An 8,446-nucleotide genomic window follows, 5' to 3' on the forward strand; every position below is an offset into this window, starting at 1 on the left:
GAGACAGCTGCACCAGATGTGTAACGTAAGCAAACAAAGCCGAGGCGCGGATACTGCCTGGCTTTACACAGCAGGTTATTTTTAAAGCTAAGAGCAAAACTTCCATCTCCTGAGCCTCATTGAGGGGAGGCTCGGTCCGGCCAGGCTGCGTCTCGGCATTCAAACCCAGGCGTTTTTGTGCGAACGCCTTCTCTCCCTCCGTTGCTCAGGAATTTTTATTTTAAAAAGTCTACGAGGACATAAAAAACTTTTCATTTCCCACATCCTGTCATTAAGCAGCTGTACTCTGAACAATGAATGATGACAAACCAAAGCAACAGTTTTAACTGAAGCAGGATTACACTTGGCATCGCTATTTGTTATGTGGCTTACTGGACAGCAAGACAAATGCGTACTTCTGCTACCCTTTCCCGCTGCCAGCTCTGTCCCCTATTAGTACATAATGTCACGACTGGAGGGAGCACCGTAGCCAAAGCAGCTGCAGGATGAGACCCCAAAAATCAAATGACGTCTGGGCCAGCAAGGGCTGGGGGTCTGCAGTCTCAGACGGGACCCTTGGTTCCTCTGGGCTGGGTTCTCACCTCCGGCACTGCCCCGGCACTATCCGACGCTTCAGCAGGAAGAAAAAGGCTCACACAAGACTTCTGGCCCGTGGTGCTCTTGTATACATACGGGGAGGCAGCTGTCCTGACCTGGGGAGGGATTGGCTCACCGGAGAATTTTAACCGAAATCCTGCTCCATTGCACTGCATTATTCTCTACCGAGTAAGGTGAGAACATAACCAACCCATGCCTGATTAATTATCGCACAGTACTTGCAGAGGTTTAGCTAATATCACACTTTGCTCATGCATCCTCTAAAGCCTTGCTGGTAATGATGATACATTGCTGTTAACAGTAATGCCATTTAGAAACTGGAGGTACAAAAATATTCGCCGAGGATGCTGCCAGCTTTACACAAATTGGCGTGAATGTATAATCGCATTACTCCGCGCCAACGTGGTACTTGTAAACCAAGAGGCTCAAATTGCTGTAGCCATGAGGGCAGACGGCTCCCATCTAGGTAGGAGGCTGCCGAGGGACGGCAGTACCCGTGCAGTGAGCGCGATCCCCGTCCAGACGCCGAGTCCAGTCTACAGAGCGGGTCAGGACACGGGCAGGATCCTGCTCACACCACCTCCTCCCCGAGCACGGCCCCAGGCTTGCACGACGGCACCCGGGACCCAGGGGTTCTCGAGTCCCCGGGGTCCACAGCCCTCACCGGGAACCCAGCGCACGGCTGGGGGGGACGTACTCTGCGCCTACAAAGCGACATTTAACGATGTCTGCTTGGAAATGTTCTCGGTTCCTTCTGGACCGTCTTGCCGTGCAAACACAAGACCCATTCAGCCCGGGTCGCATCCGCAGGCGGCCGGGAGTCAATGGCATCATTCATGTTCCGAAAACCGCGCGCACGCTCGAGTTGTTCCTTTGGCAGAGGCCCGGGCTGACACTGCTGTGTGCTTCCAGCCCCAATCGTTTCAGCATTTGCACGTAATCCACCTCCCACGAGGTCCACAGGACTCCTGTAAACATAAATAATGGCAACATTATGGACCCGTTTCAAGTCCAAGATTGCAAATGGTATTTCTATTTACTATTGAGCATCTATTTATTCATCAAATGCATTAGAAAATCCATTAAAGAGGAAATTAGGGACCTAATGACCTGCACCATCGTTCGAACCCGGTGTTTCAGATAGAGGCATCGAACATAGTTCAGCACTTGCATCTCATCTTGTCCGATGACTCACTCGAGGTGGGAAGCGGCGCGATGAGACAGCCTTATTCACCCTCCACGCCGGTAACCGGCTGGCGGAAAACACGGCCGTGGGGCTGAGGGCAGCTGCCTTGCAGGCAGGAGAGGCAGCGGCGGGCAGGACGAGGGCAGCTGGCTGCCCGCTCACAGCCGCTCTGCTGGGAACCGCGGGCAGCTGTGAAGGAAGGGACGGCGTGGTCTGCTGCGGCGTGCGTATATGCATGAGGATGTATAGAATACAAACCTTTAGAAAGCAGGAGCGAACCGCGGTGGATCTGCCTCGGAGCTCTGTCTGTCCTGCAGGTGCAGCAGGGACAGTTACTTACCTCTGGCTCTACAGGGAGTCACAACCCAAGGGCAAGACGATGACAGCAAGTGACACTTTGCTGTAGCCAGACCCGAGGTTTAAGCGGCAACTTACCCTCGATCTTCAACAGCAGCTATGAGTTGGCATGTCCCCAGCTCCTTCATATTCTGCCGTCACAGCACTACAGCAAGGGCAGGTTTTCTGATAAGACTTTCCATCCCAAATCTCTTTCAAACAGCCGACAGCAGCCAGGCTTCCCAATCTTACAATTTGCAGTGAGCTCCGTAAATTGTTTGAGTGCCAGTGTTGTTGTATATATAAATCTATACATGAACTGTGTCTTTGTGCTGCTCCATTTCATTAAACAAGCTGAACAATTCAGTAGCTGTTTTTATGCCTCCAGGCACTTGGGTCATCTTTGATTTTTACTTGTCTCAGAGTTCATGTTTGCAATGAATGGCTTTTCTCCCTGGCAGGACAATGAGATAAAGTAAACCATAAAATCTTTCCCAGTGAAATGGCTCCCACCAGCAAGGAGCAGGAAAGGGGCACGGCTGGGGCTCCCCTTGCATCGCCCCCCTCCCTTTGCCAGCATCCCCATCCAGGCAGCGCTGCACCAACCCCAAATCTCCACTTTTAGTTCGGTGTGACGGCAGAAGCCAGGCCAGAATTTAGCCCCCCCCGACACTGCTATATCCTTCATTCCCCTTCCAGAAGTATAACACAGCAAAGTCCTTTTCTTCCTTGGCTACACAGCAGCAGTGTTTGCTTCCTCCACACCCCAGCAAGGAAGATTTTGCAGCCTTTAAACGAACTGAAAAGATCTCGACCAGGAGCTCGGTTCAGCGGCTAAGAGCTCGTCACACATCGGATCCCCATCGCTTTCAGGAAGGTCTGCGATAGTTTTGCAAGCGACTAACACATAGCTGCAAAAGATTTAAAGCTTTCTAATAAATGCTGTCCCCCCCCCCTTCACTGCACACAGACACACACAAACTGCATTACTCTAATTCCCTGCTAAGCTTTCTAACTCCTTCTTACATCACACGATATAATCAGCCATTTGGCCCTGAGTCAGTATTTCCATGAAGCAGAGTCAGTGTAAAAAGCTTTCAAGGCACTGGGATTGTTTTTGCTTCTGTAATGCTTTAAAAATGCTATATCTTGGGACCGAAGAATATTCAGTGAAAACACAGAATTTCTGGACGCCTTTCAGTTCTTGCATCAGAAATGCTGGCGTTGAGAATGAAATTGTTCCCATATTTGAGCTTGGTACCAAAACATCAAGTTTTTGTTTGTGAAGTTTATAAAAACAAATGACTATAGACTTGAATGTATTAATCATGGAGAAATGGAAACAGCTTGCTAGGACTGCCTAGCACCCTTTGTACTTTATATAAACAATAATAGGTTGCTGTTTACCAGTGGCCACATTTTGAGCCATACCAGATGAAAGCAATTAAAATGGTTCCCATGTGCATTCAAAACTCAAAGCAGTATTAGTGCATGCCCACATACCGACCGGCGCTGGCTTTGTGTGCAGGCACGGCAGCTGTTGCTGACTATACCATGCTTACCCAGAAACATGCCCAGGTACCCTACACCTAGACTATACACGGAATAAATGTCCGTATAGACAAGGTATCTGCCTGAGAGCTGCTGGGTTTCACGGCACACCACGAGTTGCTGCTGCCCTTTGCCTTCCCCCCGTGCCCGCATTGAGCTGCTGTGGGATGAGCAGAACCACCCCGGGGCCAGGATCGGGTCCCCGCCAGCCTTGGCCGTTCTCGGAGGGGCAGATGAGCACGGCTGCGTGGCAGGGGATGCTGGCAGGCACCCGAGTACCCATCCCGAGACCGTCGGGATGCGACCAGCCTAGCATTGAAACGCCAGAGCCTGTGAGCGAAAGAATCCCTTTAGGGGATCTTCGAGGATCCCTTTAGGGATCCCGTTTCAGCTGGTCTACAGGAACGTACTCCAGCTTCTCAGCAGACACGTCCCGGCACCCTCTCCTTATCCGTAACGATACTTACATGACACTGAACGCGGCGTGGGGACAGGGGTGACACATTGTCCGTGTTGTTTGACCGCTGATAAATGTATTTGTCATCCCTGCTTATTACACGTTATTACTCACCGCTGCCCGGGTTTATTTTGCTTTCCGAGGGGAGGAACGGTGGAAACGCTGTTAGACCAGCAGCAAGGAAAGCAGCACACAGGCATTTTGGCGTATTTATGTCCGTTCTTAGCTGTCCTCTTTCTTTTTCTGTTTTTAGAAGCCATCGTGAAGCGAGTGCAATTTTTGCACTGGTTACAAAGATTACACAACACCAGTTGTAACCGCTGACAGGTTTAAATGTCATCTGAGAAAAGGAATAGCGAGAAAGGCTGCGCTGTGAATTTTAATGGGGAGCAGGAGCTGGTCAGATATTGCTGGTTTGGGGCGTGCTTAGGGAAGGACCAGAAGGTCTCTCTGCTCTGAAGTGATGCATGTAGCTAGCGGGAACAATGATTTCCAGAAAAATGCTGGTTTTGTAACAGAAATCTTTAGAGACAGACCTGCTGTCCTATGGAAAATAGTATTTTTTTTTTCCTAACAAAAAATGTTTCCCTTTTCCCTCAGAGGGAGAGCTCCCAAGCCCAACCTCATCCCCAGTGAGGCACCGTGACCAGGAACATCTTCATTCCCATATGGAAGGGCACTGCGGGGTGACACAGGACGTATGGCCCGGCCAACAAAACTCCCTGGTGAGAAACTCCCCTTGGGGAAATTTCCCAATCAGAACTTTAAGCTTTGAACTGAAACATTTTGCCCCAAAATCTTCAAGTTTCAACTTTTCAGTAAAAACTCTACATTCTTTGAGTAATTTTTTTTTAAGTCCAGTAGAAAGGACTGCTAATCATTTCCTCTCTTCTTGGGGTAGGGGTGAGCCACGTGTCATCTCTAAAAAAACAAATAATGGCCCCTCAGTTTACATCTAAAAAAACCTCTAAACTTTTTTGCTGGTTATTAGTAAACGATAAGTTTTATCAGCCTCTTACAATCTCGGTAGTAAGGGGGAAGTCGAAGAGTTTTCTAAGAACTTCTTAAACTGCCAGTGAAAACTAGCATTAGAGATAAACTATAGTATCTGAAAATCAGAAAATAGCTTCTCTCCAGCTGTCTTATCAAGTAGCGGCACAGAGCTGTGGAGTGCACTTACTGTGCAGCAACTGAAGAAAAAATTTGGGGAAAACACTGGGAAGCACGAGGCGTGTTTTGGGCACCCATAGATGTGTACAGTCTCCATCTGAGAAAGTAAAAAAAAATAAATCCCTAAACTATATAATAATTTCTCCAGATTACCAGAATCAAAAATAGGAAGAGATTGAAAAGTTATATATATATTTTTTTTTCCTTATTTTAAAGAAATACCTACGGGAGGCCACAGGAGAGCATGTGGCTGCTTCCAGGGGAAGAGCAGGGACCGGCCGTGGTCCCTCTACCCGAGGCAGGTCAGCACCCTGGCCATCGAGCGCAGCACAGCAACCTGCATTTTCCCTGATAATTTCCACTCACGTATCCACGTAAGAGCAAATCCGAGTAGAGGCCAAGTCCTCCATCCAACACCGCTGACTTTGCACACGCGAGTAAGCCACGATGCGCGTCCGCCGCCCGGCTCCCCGTGCCCACGGCACTTGCCCGCGGGGCTGTAATGGTTTCCAGCTGCCATGGCCCCTGTCCAGCTGGCGGAGGTTTTCTCAACCTCAGCTTGGCTGCTGGCCCGCTGCCTCCCTGACCCTCATCATCGTCTTCAATATCCACAGTCCTCTTACTCTCCTCTTGCAGGTTTCCCAAAGTTACTAGGGCTTTTCCCTAGCATAACTGTGCAGGCAGGCCCCGTACCCCCAAATTTAGCACCCAATTCACCAGATAACAACTGAGACCACAGAGCGCGTTGCTTAGATATGAAGGTTATATACAACCACCCCAGTTTTGCCATTGGCTTCACAGCGTACGCGGCCAGAGATCAATCCTACCCCATGTCTTTTCACGGCCGTACCTCATCACCGTGGCCATCTCCAACTGAAACCTGCTTAAAAAAAAAAAAAAAAAAAAAAAAAAAAGCTACACCCATGGGGAACCTCTCCCCTCCAGGGGACACCCGGGTGACCGCCTGGGGTGACCAGGACCCTCTGCACCCGCCGGGTCCGGGGCTGCTGGTGCAGTCACCCCCGGGGGCTGGCGGCACCCCGCGACAAACCGAGAGGCAACTCACGCCAGGGGACGAGGACCGGCCGTCGATGCCTCGGGTGCTCCGTCCCCAGCGGGAGAGGGAACCGCTGCCGACGCGGGCAGCCAGGCAGCACAGCGCAGGCTGCTCGGGCAGGGGACGCCCTCGTCATTTAAGAGCTGCCGTCCACAGCAGACGTACGCACTGACGCTATAATATTTCTGTAACAAAGAAGTAGAGGCCTCTGGACGTAAACCTCAACTTTTTTTGGCAATCAATTTGGGGGGAAAATTTCCAGGGCTGCGATGACCCCGTCTAGTTTCGGGTGCAGCGCAGAGTCAGCCCAGCGGAGCCAGTTTAGCCATATGCGTGGTCCGGGAGGGCTGGCGAGGGTCAGCTCTGCTGCACGGCTTCAGTTCGTGTCCGAGGATGAAACCAGCCCCTGGCAGGTGCCAGCCAGCTCACCAGGAAGGGAGAGAGTCGGGACCGAGCCCGATGGTGAAAAGAAACGACCCTTGTCCTCACACCATGTTTATTCTCAAAACACAAGGATTTAGAATTGAAATTTCTGATTCAACAGCTTTGACTAGCAGATGTCAACTCTATTAACAGTAATAAAACACTGATCTTTTTTTTTTTCAGTTTGTTTTTAAACGAGGCTTGCTTTTTTGCCTTTCAGGATTTTTCTGTTTGTACTCCCCTGAGCTACTGAAAACAAGCTTGGGAAGGATAAATATTGGACACTAAGGATAAACCCCAATTCAGCACTAAGCGGGCACACATTACGTGGGGAGACAAAGAAACCGAGGGATCTCACAGACCTGTAAAAGGCATTTCCAGACCTGGCAGTCCAGAGAAAGACAAAAGGTTCAAGCACCAGATTTAAGAGCAGCCTGAGCCCAGGTCTAGCCAGCCTTTAGGAGGGAGGCTGAACTGAAGCGGTGAAGGAATGCCAACCTGCATCGCCAGCGGCGCAGAGGGAGGCGATGGCTCCAACCCAGCCATCCTTTCTTCTCCAGCTAGGTCAAATGCAGACAGCTTTCAGCAGGGGTTTAAAGCAAGGCTCAGTCTGAAGGCATAGCAAGATGCCACGAGAGTTATCTTGCAGCAGCGTGCCGTTCGGCACAAGGGTGGAAGGTGTAGCCAAGGACCATGGCGAGGGCTTTTCGGAAAACGCTGGTGAGAGAGAAGCTGTATTTACTCTGATGGAGTTAGTCTGGAGCTACATTAGGATAAATGAGACTAAGACCTAGTTTAGTTGTTAAAGCAAATGTATCTGACATTGACTTCAATAGACTAATTCCAGATTTATATTACATTGAACCTAGAGCCAGTGAATACGCAGTGCTATTATAATTGCAGAGAGCAATATAGAAAAACAAATCACCGTATTAAGAGAAACAAATAGATCCTGGAAAAGTGCCATGTTTTTAAACGGGGCCACAGTGACTTGGGCTGGTCGGTGCCTATTAGATCATCCTCATGTCCAGGCATTTATTTTCTGTATCTTAATCGTGTTGAGAAGCTCAGGCAGAAGAAGGAAAAAGCAATTACCTTTCTCTTAATAGAATGGTGTGTTTAAATAATAATAATAATAATAATAATAAAAAAATGCTGGGCCAAATAAAAGCCACAGCAAAATCAAGGGAAAGGCAGATTCAATCCGACACAACTTTCTCAGGCTTTCAGAGAGTATTTTCTTCTGCGCTGCAGACCTCTCTCCCTTAACACCTCGCTCCTCCAGCTTCCCTAGTCCACACAAAGCGATAAGTTAAAGGTAAACATCTGTTTCTGCTTGCTAACCTTTCTTTTTTTCCTTAGGAGGCTCTTACTGCTGACAAGGGCACTGCACATATTTCACTCCGAAAGATCAAGCGAGGATAAAGGGAGTGGTTTCCTGCTCCTAAAAGCAGCCCGTGCCAGCACAGTAATGCTGTTTAAGCGCGGCTCTTCGTCATCTCCAGCATGAATGAAAAGCCAAGGCAGCCCTGGGACACAGCGAGCAAGACCTCTTATAAATGAGGGCAGCGAGCCGACCTCCGGCCCCAACATCGTCAAGCCACCATTTTTGGCCTGTTTGTCATCGCTCGGTCCCCTGGGCATCATCTCTGAGAACAGAGGGAGGCAG

Source organism: Aquila chrysaetos, chromosome 10 (genome assembly GCF_900496995.4).
Source record: "Aquila chrysaetos chrysaetos chromosome 10, bAquChr1.4, whole genome shotgun sequence".
Taxonomy (NCBI): Eukaryota; Metazoa; Chordata; class Aves; order Accipitriformes; family Accipitridae; genus Aquila; species Aquila chrysaetos.